A 14,456-nucleotide genomic window follows, 5' to 3' on the forward strand; every position below is an offset into this window, starting at 1 on the left:
GTATCCTCAATAAGGATCGACTCTTCGAGGAGCGTGATACGCTCTAAGGACCTTCACAAATCAAACGGCTCAATATTTTCTGTATTGGGACAACGCGGTGGTCCTTCAAAGGTAATTGGATTGGACGCGGCTCAGGTCATTATTTTCCAAAGGACTCGGTCCGGTTCACAATAAAACAACTTCTTCTCCCATTTTATTACGTCAAAAAGTTTATTACCGAATCATACGACAGATAGAGCACAATTTTTCTACAAAAGTCAGGGAGGGCTGTCATAGTTTAGACTTGAGAGGGGTTCAAAAGTGCGCCGCGAAATACTCCAATTTCGGTTGACTTGATAATGATTAATTGAAAAAAAATTAAATGTTTGATTTTAGGTTTTTAGGGTGGGAAGAACCGTGACCCTTGTGTTCTCCGCCTTAAAGCTTTAGGCAAGTGCAGTCCTCTGATAAAGAATGGCTTTGTCATTTCCCGCCGTGCTCCGGAATTAACGTAATGCGGCGTTGAGGAACGAGCTCGACAACAATTCAATAAATTATTGTCATCGCTGACCCAAATAAAAAAAAATTTTGCCGAACGAGTCTCACTCAAGGGAAAACTCCATCACAAAAACAACAGAAGTACCGGAGAAAAGCCACGCGGTCGTAAAGGACAATAAATCATAAATTCAAGGATAATAAAACAAACAAAAGTCGCGCTTCGACCCTGCCTGAATATGTATTTTTGCCGGTGCGAAGATAATCTATTTTGAATGGGGGGCGGATTTTTTGGGGGCGTAAAGCAAATTTGATTCGCGGACCGATACGATTTTTTTTTCGTTCGAATCCTTGCTTGTGTAAATATTTAATTCATCAGGAGCGGTAAATTTTCAAGGGTGATTACCATTTTAGATTGCAGCCGCGTAATCAATTCCCCATTCATAAAAATAGGCGGTTCAGGTTCATCCGGGCTTCCCCGGATAACTTTCGATGATTTTCGTTTCTGTAGTTAATTAATTGCGTTGTTTGCGAATTTCGCCGTATTGAATTTCAGCTTGCAGAGGGTGTACGCGAGCAAACACGGCCGATATTTCGCAATTAAAATTTAAATTACGCTCGCGAGATGAAATCCGCCAGAAACTGAGTGATACATTTTGATATAAGCACTTGTCTCGGCTTGTGTCGTTTCGAGGACCAGTAAAGGATCATGCAAAGTGTTATGAAGGTGTTGAAGAGTGAGTCGCGCGAAACGGCTCCCTCTAAATCATACAATAAAGCGCTTTAGAGAGACATTTAAGTTTTCTCTTGTCGTTTGAAATTCTCGCGAAAACTTCCAAATACCGACGCTGTCTTCTGTCTCCGATCGCTGAGCGCCACCTGACGCCGCCGCATCTCGGCCCTTTTCTTCGTTTTTCTCGTTTTTACGCTGTCTTCGACTAAATATCCGACGGTACGGCTGCTCCGACTGATGCGTTTATTTGTGCTCGAGCAAAAGGGTGAATGGGGTAAGAATCAGTAAAGCAAAAGGAAGAGAGAAAACGGTTTGAAAAATAAATGTGCCTGAGTAAGGAAGAGGGAAGACTGAGGAAAGACCAAACACGTAAAAAAGTTAAAAACAGAACGTTTAGTTTGGAGGTAAAAGCGTTTAGAAAAAACGAATTAAATGCACAATAAAAAGGACATTTAAATTGTACAATAAAGAAATAAAAAGCAACTCGAGAGTTCTAGAAGAAAAGTCAAAATAATAAATAATACTCGTTTAACCTTGGAGTTACATGTGTACGAAATACTGTATTTTCTACAAGCGGGAAGTTTACATACACGACAGCAGCGAGTGTTGCAATCTTGATAGTTAAACCCCCAACTTTTTTTGTTTTGTTTTCTTTTATTTCTTTTTCATTTTCTTTTATTCCTTCGCATTTCGTTCCATAGCATGCTTAATCCCTTTATTTCCTTTATATTTCAACAATATTTTTCTTTCTATTTTATTTTCCAAATCCCACTTAACAACAATAGCTATTTTCAATACAAGTGAGCAAAGTAGTGTATTTAGTCACAAGTACGGAAGTTGGGCGTCTGAGCCGAAGGTGAGGTATTTTAAAAACAGATTTAAAAAACGTTCAGTACAACATATTTGGCGCCCTCTATCGACAAACTTGCAATACATTCACTTTGCTCCCTAGTGAGAAAATATTTTTTCCTCACTAGTGATTCAATTGCCACAGAAATTCAATGATCATGGAAAAAAATGTTTCTCTTTTGATCTCTTTCAACGCAATTTTCCAATTTCAATATTCCAATAGTCGGTGCTCTAATTTTTTCCGAATTTTTCAGCCCCTTTCGTTTGCACTCTTTTTCCCGAGCTGGCCCGGTTCAAACCCTCCCTTAATTATCTGCCTTCTCCAACCCCATCGATTATACCCCGCTCGGTAATCCGGAGACAATAGAAATCAGCCTTCGGCAGTCATTACGTGTCCGCACTTCGTGTTCTTCTCATTTCCCCACTAATCGACAGGCGACATCTGAAAAGTCAACATGAAAAATGCGAACTCGACTTTAATCCCAAAGTAGGTGTGATCCGCTTTCCTCCCTTGTCAAGCCCTTCGACTTTTTTACTTTTCCGCCGTAATATGCCGTCCTAAAAGCCACTATTTGGTCTTTTATCAGGCGCTTAGCGCAAATCCCGCCGGCGCACAATGCCACTCCGACAATAATAATTAAATCAAAATACGTCATTATTTGTAAAACACGCGCCGAAAAACGGCACCCCCATGAATTCAAACCGGATTTGATCCTTATCGCCATATTAATACACAGTGGATGTGCCGAAGGTCGCGGGATGGGTTAATGATAATAATGTTAAAACAGAAGCTTCCGATCTCTGTGTTCGGGGCTAAATTAACTGGGGGGGATTATGGGGCACATAATAACTTTCAGGGTAACTCACTCGGGGGATTTTCGCTTACGCTAGTCTCGATCGGTCGAGGAAAAAATCGCCTCTGTAATGGTCTCAATGAGGGTGGGCTTGCCATTTTTTTTTACAAATCTCGACAGAAGAGTCGCTCTTGATGCTGTTATTTACGACGAAATGCATGAAGATTCACTCGAAAGGTTATAGTCAGCTCGGGAATCGTTTTTACAGGTCGTGTCAAGTATTACGTCAATTACCTATATTTACGAGGCGCAGGATTTATGAAGGGAGGCGTCAGGACAAGAGGAAAACCAACAAAATGAGCGACCGTCACCTCACACTGGTTTATTGTTTTTGTATTTTTAAACGTTCCAAATGTAATAAAAATATTTTTTTTTTGTGGAGAAATAGGAACCAGGTAGTAACCTCCGTTCAGAAATTAACGGGCCTGGAGTAATCCCTGCATTTTTGAACGTACGTATGTTTACGACGTTTTGTTCATATTCGTAAGTTGACTTTTAGATTATGTGGATTAAGCAACGACAAGCAGGTTTTAAACTACGACCAACTCCAAACGTGTCTCTTTTTGAACACCCGTTATTTCATACTAGACTAGCTCTTGCCCCTATAAGTAGCAACAATCAAATTGAAACAAATTTAAGGCCGTTTAAAAAAGATAGCAGAACCTGTCGCATTTTAGATTATCGACCAAAAAAAATGAGTAAGGCGAGCTCACTTCACCGCAATATACTGTCACTGCAGGTCATATCGTGATGAAATAAAGTGTACAGCACAATCAATTTCCTCTTTCTAGGACACAATTTTACTTGGTGAAAATGGATCCCTCAGTTTTTAAATTAAGTGGTTTTAAATAGCAAGACAGACGGAAATTCTAGAAGCTGCTAAAATATCTTCTGTATCGACAAGAAACAAGGAAAACAGACAAACTGAGTGAGCGACACCTTCCTCACACTAGTTTATTATTTCTGTATTTTTAAACGTCCCACATCTGATCACAAATCCAACAGGAGCCAGGATGTTTCTCGAAAGCTTGAAGACACACTTCAAAAATATTTTCCTGGCTCATAATTAGGAAAAATACTCAAACCCCTCGGTCCCAATTTTTAATTAACCTTAAAACTCATTAAACCTCGCGTCAGGTCTTCTGCCTTGTTAATCCTGCTTGCAACAGGCTCATTAGTACACCAACCCCCACCGAGACGAGAGGAACCGGCGAGCGTCTTATTCTTATTACAGATCAAAATGATACTTCATATTTACTCTTATTCGATGTCAACACAGACAACCCCAACAGAACCGACTTAGTAGGCACGTGCGTTGATATTGACTTTAATTTGGTTCAGCACTAATTACTTCTTGTTTAGCACGTCTAGACTGGATGCTCTCATTAGAAGCTTTTTTAACCGGCACGAACTCGAACTTCACCCCAGACGCAATCTTTGTAGACACGCGAGACATCGTTCGACGTGAGAGCTTGTCTCTGGCGCCATCTTCTAACCAGTTTACCAAATAAAACGTGCATGACGTGTGGTGTTTCATTGTGTCGATTAAAAGCGCGCAATAAAGACGTCCGTTAACGTATACTTACTCTGTGGAGCAGTTTCAGGAACAGGTGGGATCTGGAATAGAAAAAATTGCATTAGAGAGAAATTTATAAATTGTCGATAAATTTAATTTACAGCAAACAATACATCACGGCTGTGGGGCGTTGCGAAAATGAAAAAGCAATTAAAAGCATTTGTGGGAGTTTATCGATTGGTTTGATTAAACGATTGAATAATAAATTATGATTTAAATTCAAAATTGCGAATATTTGGAGAGGATGTTTAGAGTTGGGAGTTGGGGAGGGTTAGAAGCGTCTTGTAGTGTTATTGTTTAATATCGTGGAACAAAAATGAAAAGCCCTCCGAGGGCATCAATTACAATTTTATCACGGGCATTCCAGAATTTGCACAGTAAACAATTAAAAAGGCAATTTATTCCCGTGGATTTATCGTTCTCATTTAGATGGATCCAGCAGACGATTCTTAATTCATCCGAAGGCTCCTCCGAAGGGTTGTTTGTGCGTCCGCGAAGACAAAGGCCCTTCACGCATCGACGCATCGAAAACGGTCCCCCGAAGTCGCGTGCTCTGAATAAATCTGGCTGTCACTCCTGGGTCAACATGCATTTTCAGGGTCAAACAAGTTGAACAACATATTAATTTTGACTTTTTTCCCGAGTCATCAATCATTTTCTTTCGGGTGGAAAAGCGAACCAGTAAGTAGCATGTGAAAGGGACGGCCTAAGACTATTATCTAACACGAGCGGCGTCTGGCACACACGGCTCATCTTTATTGCTTTTTTCCAAGATGTTTTTACGCCAGCTAAGGCCAGGAAGAGTAAATCGTTGCCATAGAGACAAAAATACGAATTAGAAGTCGGCCGTTTTTCAGCGCGGAGGCCCTTTATTGTCGGCCGGCTCCCGATAATGGCCCCAAATGACAATGGGGGCCATTTTCGTACACAATCCCACACGGCAGTTAGCCGAGTTGAAATGTGAAACGCAATAAAGGCGTCGAAGGAGAGCGGACCCGAAAACTTGACCCGACGAAATATATCCCGTTTTTCACGGGTCATTTTTCCCCTAATGTTTAACTAATAACAACACATTTGTCAAGGAAGGGCGGCGGACGTCACCGCACCGATAGTGATTTTTCGGGAACCGCGAGCAGCGACACACCCTCGGACGCGCTATCGATCATTTTTATACTATCGCGGAAGTCAGACGTCGGTGAGATGTAATTAACAGGTGCACGCCCACCACACCGCGATTGGCCGACGGCACACTTACGCGATAATGATTGGGTCAAATTGAAAACCCGACCTTGACTGAATTGCGTCTCAATTAAAAACGCTGAAAACTGTGCCACCGCTTCCCGTTTGTTTCTCATTATCGTTATTATCGTCTGTGCAACCCTTCCGAATTTTCCACAGGGCGAAATGAGTCTTCGGGAACGATTTCCGCGTCACGAATTCGGCTCAGCCAAGCCGATATTAATTTATTCCTAGATAAAAGCCAAAATTCGGGGGAGGTTTCCGGTCGGGCTCGTTGCTTGGCGACCCCTTGAAGGCATTTAAAGATTCGAAACGGGATTTCGTATATATTTTTTGTCGATTTCGGCCGGGAAAGCTTGATTGATGTTCGTTTATGGCATGCATTTACCCATTTCTCGGTCTGAAAGGAAAATATATTACTGGAAATATCTTGACCGGGGCTGGATTAAAAAAGGATTAAAGCGGGACTACACTTTAACAAATTGAACCGAAGCTGTTCTGTAATCGAAAGTTTTTGAAAGCATCAAAAGGACATTTGCTTGAAAAGAATCGCGGAACAAGTTGGCCATTGTTGGAGATTTCCTTTCACGGTCCGAGTTTGTGCAGCTCCTGGATTATGTTTTTTTTCCTCGACGTGTCCAGGGGCGGCGCCGTTTCATTAATAACCGGGCGGATTCGCATAAATCATGACGTCATCGCGGAGGCGCGAATCTCCGAAATTCAAATCGACGCCGAGATAAATTTATCTGTGTGCGAAGGGCTGAAGGGCTTTATTCGACCCCCGACTTAATAATTCCTCAGATATGTCAATTCCTTCGACTCATGTCGAACGAACAACCAAATCAAAACGTACGGATGCATGGCACGTACTCGCTCAAATATGCCCAATGAATTTAGATGGCATGTGAGTAGAGGGAGGCTTTTTTGCCCACGGAGATAATGCAGGGCCGAATTAGCATAGTCGAACCGTGAGATTGCCCCATTTTAAAATGGAAATTCCAACTCCTAATTTAGAATCTACAACTTTCTGAACGCTTCCAACAACACGTTCCCCCCTCCCAAAAGCTCACTCATCACCGCACCACCATTATCATCATCATCACCATTATTATTATGCCGGACAAACACGTCTCTCTATCTTTTTTATATAAAACCTGTGGTCCCTGGAGGAATGTATTTTTATCTGGGCATAAAACTTCGTCTGGCACTTCTTCGGCTTTTGACATTTCAGCAAACGTGACTATAAATAGATAAGTTCACCAAATAACTTGTCTCGGGACCCTGACACGCCAATTTATTAGAAAGCCTCGTCGATCCGACCACCGACTAGTTTTGCAAGAAATGAACCCCCCATCGAGCCACCCCTTCAGGTGGAGACAAAAGCATTTCGCACATGCTTCGCGGGGGGCGAACCTGAGGAGGCGACCTGGAAGAAGTCGGCGGATCCGGTTGCGGTTTGGTTTCCGGGCACGAATCCGGGAATCAATGAGCGCTTCGGTTTTGATTAATTGTGAAAATAATTTGCAACAGCGCTTTTTGCTGCTATTGTATTTACAAAATGACTGGGCCAGACCTGTTCGGCGAAGTTTCAGCCGGGCTTAAAACACAATCGGGAATTCGTAAAGATCTGGAGACGGCGAGGAACTTTGGTAATTAGTGCAGAAACTTGATCTATTGTCATTAACAGTGAAGAACCGCCGGGTCTGCGAAAAATTCGCCAAACGTTGTTATCTTGCGATTAAGTGAAAAACTTTGTCTGGAATTATTAGGTGGAAATGATAAATTCGTCAGTTGGGATGCTTAGCGCGCCGGGTTAGCACAAACAAAAAAAATTATCCCAAGAAAAAAATTAGTTTGCAAAAGTGGACGAATTTACGACACGCCGAAGTTTGGATCGTTACGCCAGACAATGGACCTTACGCCCAAGTTCTCCTCGTTCATATTATTTTTAACAAATAAGCAATAATTAAATAAAACAAACAATTTATAGCTCATTAGGTAATTTATTAATAGCCAAGTACAAAAGTTGTCCTACTCTGCTTATTTCTTTTATGTAGTTTCAGTTGGTAACCTTCGTTCCGAAACTAATGCGTCTGGAGTAGTCTGCACACTTTTGAACGTATGTCTGCTCATAATGCACTTGACGTTCGGTTCACACTCGCAAGTTTACTTTTAAGTCATTTCGATTAAGTTAGGACAAGCATGTTCCAAACCACGGCCAACTCCAAACGTGTCAGTTTTTGAACACCCGTTACTTTTTCAACATTTTCTTATCGACTACCTTTTGCCTCCGGATTTGTTTTGTACAAATCTAAGTACATTTAAAAGGATCAACAAACTTATATCCAACAGGACAGATGAAGAAATTAACTGATTAAAAAATCGGAAGAAATCAACCAAATAATCTTACCTTCTTAGACCATTAAGAATTAAATAAAATATTGGCATCGAAGCTTTAACAGTGCTTGTATACAACATAAGACGTGAGGTAACATACGGCTCTAGATTATAATCAAGGAAATAAAAATGAGCGAGGCGAGCTCGCTACAGCGCAATATACAGATTTATCATTACTATGTAGCGTTTTGACGTCATATCGTGACGAAATAAATAAGCGCACTCGATCTATTATTAAATTTTCCCGGTTTTGTTTTCTATTTACAGAAGGTTTTTGTTTGTGGCGGCGTAATTGTTGATGTCACGTGCTGTTTCGAAAATGAATTTTTTACCGAATTAGAGGCCACTCGCTCGTTCGCCTCCCCCGGGCCCTCCGCCATTTTGTTGTCGTTCCCATAAATTTTAATCAACAAAACCGGATATTGCAAAACTAAATTAAACCTCTCCGAGCAGATTTTTTCCGCACTTTATTAAATTTCTTTGAAAGTTGCGCGTTTCGGGTCCTTTATACAAATATTAGCGTTTTAGAAAGTTCCCCTATCATTTTGAGCAACTCCGAGATTAAAAAAGTGAAAACTTACCGGGCCCCGCCCCTTCCGCCGCCACTATTTAACGCATCCCCCGATCCGGGCTAAATCTCGCAACAAACACCGTAAATCCGGCGGGAAAACCTGCTTTCATAAATATTTCCCTTTCGTTGAAGTTTCTTAAGTGCCAGGTACTATTTCAAGGTGGAATTAAATATGAGCTTCCTGCTGGCTGAAGAAGATTTAATTAGATTTTCGACTCGGTCTCGCTAGTCATGTTGCAACAAATCCACCGGGTCCATAAAAAATTCAAGTGCTAATAAAATTTATTGTAAGTGAATTTCCGGGTAATAAGCGAAGAAAGCAAATAATTGCGCCGGTCTTCCGGATCCTTCACTTCGCGAATTCTTACCGGATCGACAGTAAACAGTTAGGGATCATTAAAAGGAATGTTTTTATGGCGGTTTTACTCACTTTTAACGGCCGTCGCGGCTTCTTCGACTAATTACAATTTATCGAAACTTAATTCGGATAGATTTGGGAAAATAAATAACTCGTCCTGAATCCTTGAAGTGCAGATGTCTGCGATAGAGCCCGATTTGGATCAATTTGTCTAAGTGGTCCTCCACCTTAATCCTCCCTAATAATGTCATGACATTCGGAATTGAAACCTGGTCAAGATATCATCCCTCGTCGATATATTTCCACCCCCGTTAACCCACTAACCCAGATCTATCGAATTCGGAATTTCATTAGTCTCTTATCTGGGATAAAGGATGGATTTAATAATTATCCTCGACGATTTATTATTGTTCCGGCGAGTCCACTGACAGGCGGAAAAACGGACAGGACATAGAATCCTTTGCAATATTTCACGCGGCGCCTTGATAATGTATTTACTTGGAGTGTGTATTACGGTCGTCCTTAGCGGAGTTGGCGCCGTGGTCGCCGCAGGACATTAAATTCCCTCCTACATTTATTGTCTCGAACAGGCTCGGAACGCAAAAAGGCTTAATGTGGTAAAAACGTATTACGACTCGACCAAAAATGCGCAAGGATGGCTAGTTTGTTAAAAATTTTTAGCGCTTTTTAATGTTTGCGGTTTCCCTTTCCTTCGCCAAATAAATGGCAGTTTAAACGAGCTTTCTGGACTTCGCCATGGTAAACAACTGCCGACTCTCGAGTCCTGCAGATCCGAACCCATTTCATTTTTATTTAATTTTTTTCATTTAATCCGAAGCTCTTTCAGTACACTCTTACCGTTTGCTGTTCTTAAAATTATTTTTTCTACTGCCATTGGATCATACTGTAATTATTAGTAGGTATACAAAATAATTTTAAAACGTCAATTTCAGTTTGTCTAATAATGAAACTAATTTACTTATTAATTTCTCTTCGTAGTCGTAGAAAAAGTATAGTATTCTAGTTGTCCATAATGGCTATTACTCCCTCGGATGAATTACGCCACTCGCATGCGGCTCGTGAAACAAAATCACCTTCACGAGTAATAGCCATCTTTATCCGCTCATTGAATAATATACTATTATCCACATCGTGCGATCCTATTTATTCCACTCACATCAGAATGCTTCCATTTTCAAAACAATTTATTTGTTTCGTTGATTTTAAAACATTCTGAGTCGTAGATAAAATTTTGTACGCGCTACGTTAGATACTACATTATTATCGTACTTTTGTGATTCCACAAAATCTGTCTCGTTGTGCACATTTCACATGCGTGCGATAATAACATCTATATCCCACTTGTAGCGTAAACAACTATTAATTATATGTAGTGGATTTTCAAATCTCTTATTATTTTTTAAAATTTATCACAACAACACAAGCTGAACCTCTTTCACTTGAATCTCAACGCTCAACTCTCACTTCACCCCCCCCCCCCCCCCGATTAATTAATTAATAACTCCTCGTTATTGTTGCAGGCGAATATTAAAGTTTGGCAACAAAACGACTTTCTTTCTACCTGGTTTGCGAGCAATAACGAAGAAAATTTGCTTGTCTAGTTTGGAATTATGGGGCTGTATTCCTAGTGTGGCGGTTAATTTTATTACCTACAATTTCCACCGAGCTACTTTTTACTTTGTAGTTTATGTAATTTGAAGCTGCCTTTAAAATTAATTTTGCACGTGAAGCTTCCGTTTCTCGCAGTTTAGCCTAAAGACTGATAGTTTGTCAAATATGACTGAGCCGAACTGCACTTTTATTGACTTTTGTCGGAACTTCACCAGGTGCAAACACATCACGAGTACAGAGAACTAATACAGGACTAATCCACTCCAAAAATAGAGTTTTTGTCATCTGTTCCGCTGTCCAATACGTTGGACCAAAGCTAATTACTTTTCATTGTAGGCTTATGAGTTTCGATGTTTTGTAATTCCCTTTTCCTCTAAAAATATGAGGATTTTAAAAATCTTTTTCGATTGGCTTAAAATGCGCAACATTTTTCCAGATATTTCATTTTTACACAAACCTAAACGCCATGGAAATATCTGACGTTTCCTGTTTTAATTGTGTTGACTAAACAGCTCCAGATAATTCGCCTCTGTTATTGTTACAAGCGCACATTAAAGCCGGAAGTAATCTTTTTAGGCAACAAAACGATTTTCTGTCTACTTTATTTCAGAATGATAACGCTAATCCGGCTAGTTTTGTTTAAAATTATAATCCGATTTCCCCGGTGATACAGCTAATGCTCTTACTCACTCTAGTGTATAGAAAGTATCACATTTATTAAATAAAAACAAGCACTACCATCAACTACGGTTTTGCTTATTTGCTGGATTACTCAGCACGGATTCTCATGGAATTATTTTAATCACCTTTTTATACACTTCTGTCATTCCGAATCTACGACATTTGAGCGCGCGACAAAAGAGAGCCGCAATATGAGCGCAGCGACAAAAGAGAGCCGCACTATGAGCGCAGCGACAAAAGAGCGCAGCGACAAAAGAGCGCCACGACAAAAGAGCGCCGCGACAAAATAGCGTGAGACAAATAAACACTGTGACAAGACTGGAATTTTCGCGGTTTTTCTGACTAGACAGCCTCAGGGCGTCCTCCTAGATCATGTCCCACCATTCAAACCTTGTGCAAATGCCTTTTTTTTCTCTCTTGTTGTGTTTCAAGGTCGCGTCAAGGTCGCGCCAAGTCTTAGTATAACTAAAGGGTAAGGAAAATTTTCATTTGCACAAGGTTTGACTTCTTCAAAACCTTCAATATGGAAATTAATTATTGCCTTAAGAAAGGCAAAGGCAAAGGTAACCTGTATTTACCTTCTTTTGTGGTCACGCTCTTTTTCGCCGCGCTCTTATGTCGTCGCGCTCTTATGTCGTCGCGCTCTTATGTCGCCGCGCTCTTATGTCGCCGCGCTCTTATGTCGCCGCGCTCTTATGTCGCACGCTCTTTTGTCGCGCGCTCTTTTTGCGGCGCGCTTTTGTCGCGATACCTGTCATTCCTTCCGTTACCCATTTTCTAGTTCTCTTAATTTCCTGTGATTTTTTAAATTAATTGCTGATATGCTACGCTTTTCTTCGATCCGACGGTATCACCTCCTTTCGCGACACAGGCGTGTGCCTTCTTTGATTTTTATTTTTCTATTCAAAATTCTTTTATTTTCGCATCTTGAGATTTCCTTTTTGTTTTACTTTGTCATTATATTTGTTCCATTCTCTCCTTCGTTATTAATTTAATTTGCCGCTAATATCGAGCGATCAAACCATCTTTTTTTCTTCCCTGCACAACTGTTTCTCTTCTTTTCCACTCCGAGATAATTTACTAGTGCAGATGTAAATTATGAGCACCTGCATCAAAAACAATTCACGCTGCGCCAATTTTTTTTAATTTTGTACCGTTCCATCTCTCGAACGGTGCATTTCTGCAATCTCGCACCAAACTTTTAATTGGGATCGGCCAAAGTTGCGCCAGTTTTTAATAATTGAGTAATTTTTCCGGTCTTGCCCCAACTGAACGCGTAACCAAGACGGAGGAGAATGCCAACGTTGCAACGTTGTCTGTTTCAATTAAGTCGGCGACACGGCCATAATGGAGAAGCCGTGTCATACATCCATCTTTCCCATTCAGAAATGTTTATAGTACCATTAGGAAAAAAATATAGCGAGCGCATAAATTGCGGCTGCAATAAATTCAGCAATGTTTCACTGTAACCTACAAATCGGTTAACAAATCGCCCGGATTAGGCTAGTGCCTGTCTAACCTATTTTTCTTCCTCGGAAATCCGACTATTTCCCTGCCGCGCCGACATAAATACATCAGCTCGAAGAAGAGTCTGCCCGAAGAGAGCTAATCATCGTGACGGGAACTAATTGCAGTACGTCGTCGGTCCAGTCCTGCACGCAATGATTGGGGGCGGCAGAGAAAAGGTGTAAAACATCGCGGAAATTAAAAAATTAAACGGATCTGGAGTGCTCACTCGAAGTCTTCATTCCGTTTGGATTTTTTTGAAAAAAAAAACTCCAGTCGCTGCTTCCGTCCTCGATAAATTTTGAACGAGTCCAAGCCTCGGCGTCCAAGATTTACGGCGGTTTTATTAGAAACTTACGATTCAAGTAGTCGAAGTACACGCGACTGGGAGAAGCGCACCAATAATGCACAAAGTTTTCGCTTGCAAACTGACACGGCAAGAGCAACAAGTCATGGGGCCACTTAAATTTCCGAACTGATGAGTCACGTACGTTGACACTGCCTCAATTCCGCCTTTAATGACGCCATTAGCCATTCGATGGATTCGAGACACGTGAAACGTGCAATTTATTAAAAAGACCGGAACTGACGTAAACGTACAGCACGTGCCAAAAATGACAAACAAGGAGACACAAAATATTGGGAGGTTAGTAATGGATGGGTTCGGTGGTAAATTCGCAATTTGGAGGTGGGAGGCTCGCGGGAGACAAAAGCTGCAAGAAGTAGACTGGCTGAGTTCGCGGATTCGTCTAGTGGAGTCTTAAATTTGCACATATTTGGGAGGAAAAGAAGGTTTGGAAAGCTTTCTTGGGAAACAAATCCCAGACACTGGTTGAAGGAACGAGGCTTTGGTTGGCAGGAAAATTGTCTCCCTAAAAATGGTTTGTAACAAATATTTGAAGAGCCAGTTCCCTGATCCTGTTATCAAGAGCATTCCTAACCGGTGTAGAAAGTTAAATTGAGCTGGCCTTGGAGGGTGCAAATTCAAAACAATTTTGACAATAGTGCGTCAAGTTTCAAAAGACTAATTAATTTCTTCTTGAATCTTTCTCCGTTGAATGTGGCACATCTTCGACAACATCGAACATCTTCCACTAAAAGCTTTCGTTTTCTCTAAATGGAGCTACACTGCGAGCAACCATTTTGTCAAAAGCATTTTTCAAGATTCCATTGTCCGTTTTCAAAATTTCCCTTTCTGAAGTACTGTAGTGGTTTTAATAAAAATGTGACATCTGTCAGACGAAATTGAAATAGATATTTTCATATGAGTAGCGCTGTCAGATCACTTTTCAGGTATGAGGTCGAAATTTGAAGCACGAGGCGTCAGCCGAATACCTGAAAACTGACAGCGCACGAATATTGAATAACATTTTTCGGTTTCGTTGATTTTATTGTAAATTTTGAGGTTATCTTTGACAGATGTCAAGTTAGGTATATAACCGGGAAAGTTTATACAGGGTGTCCCAAAATTGGCAAACTACTTACTACCTTATCGAGGATGCTTAAATGTACATGAAAAAAATATGGAAACAATGTTTCCGACAAAAAAATAAGTTATTTTTATTATTATTATTATTATTAACGGT

The 14,456-nt window shown here is 40.7% G+C and overlaps 1 protein-coding gene across 2 annotated transcripts in view; it reads right to left on the reverse strand.

Annotated features, from left to right (window-relative positions):
• LOC138125100 (uncharacterized) overlaps positions 1 to 14,456 on the reverse strand; it is an 87,433-nt gene that overhangs the window by 61,168 nt on the left and 11,809 nt on the right. For both annotated transcript variants that reach the window (XM_069040377.1, XM_069040378.1), the window contains one exon: positions 4,497 to 4,527. The gene's annotated coding sequence lies outside the window, so the exon portion shown is untranslated. The remainder of the gene's footprint in view (positions 1 to 4,496; positions 4,528 to 14,456) is intronic.

The sequence above is a fragment of the Tenebrio molitor genome, chromosome 2 (genome assembly GCF_963966145.1).
Source record: "Tenebrio molitor chromosome 2, icTenMoli1.1, whole genome shotgun sequence".
NCBI classification, from domain to species: Eukaryota; Metazoa; Arthropoda; class Insecta; order Coleoptera; family Tenebrionidae; genus Tenebrio; species Tenebrio molitor.